The sequence below is a fragment of the Cyprinus carpio genome, chromosome A1 (genome assembly GCF_018340385.1).
Source record: "Cyprinus carpio isolate SPL01 chromosome A1, ASM1834038v1, whole genome shotgun sequence".
NCBI classification, from domain to species: domain Eukaryota; kingdom Metazoa; phylum Chordata; class Actinopteri; order Cypriniformes; family Cyprinidae; genus Cyprinus; species Cyprinus carpio.
Window position 1 is genome coordinate 36,227,715 of NC_056572.1, and position 702 is coordinate 36,228,416.

The window sequence follows — 702 nt, forward strand, 5'->3', positions numbered from 1 at the left end:
CATTTACAAGTGATGAACAGTTTCCCCTTTAGATTGGGTACTGCAAAAACATGAACAAATTATTATTAGATTAATGTTAATATGTGTAAATAGAGGTCTACACACCATCAAAGACCAGCAAATGAAGATCATATGAACTGAAAGTTTGCTGACATTTGTAATCATTTCAATATACATTAAATAACCATCTGTTAAACATTTAGTAAGTTCATTAGTAAACATTAACAAGAACATTATATCATATTTCTAGCTATGTGAATATATATTAACTAATAATCTATCAAACATTATATAATATTTCTTAATGATTTATAAATGAATGTTATTATAAAGTGTTACCTTTTTCTGTTTATGCTTTGAAATATTTCATAATAATGCTGACGGTGAACTGCAGCAATTTAAGTTGAAGTCATGTTTTTAGTCACTCTAAAAAATGCTGGGTTAAATATAACCCAACGCTGGGTTAAAAAGGGACCAACCCAACAGTTGGGTTGTTTTGACCCAGCAGTTGGCAGAGGTATAAAGTTCAGGGGTCAGAAAGTAAAAGTCCTGCCATATGTTTATTCCACCCATGAACTCAGCAGCTGATTTCACCAGAGGAGAACCAAGTCATTCCTTTCACATCACAAACGAGTCTCGAGTTAAATCCCAAGTCCTCAAAGAGTTAAAGTTAATGAGATAATTAAGTGACTAATTAAATGA